Genomic DNA, 214 nt, shown 5'->3' on the forward strand with positions numbered 1-214 from the left:
GTTTTTGCACTGTGTGGTTTTCTACCACTATCATTGCTACCCACCAGTCCAAGTATTAAGGCTCAACACCCAAAAACAGCCTACTACATCTGGTGGCAGCGAACGAAATAGTGTGTGTGGGGGGGGGGGGGGTGCATGTCCAGCATAATGTATAGTTTGGTGGGAAAACGTTAACCCTCGGTCTGCCCTCAGTCATCGCATAATAATCCTCCCT

The sequence above is a fragment of the Penaeus monodon genome, chromosome 15, assembly GCF_015228065.2.
Source record: "Penaeus monodon isolate SGIC_2016 chromosome 15, NSTDA_Pmon_1, whole genome shotgun sequence".
NCBI classification, from domain to species: Eukaryota; Metazoa; Arthropoda; class Malacostraca; order Decapoda; family Penaeidae; genus Penaeus; species Penaeus monodon.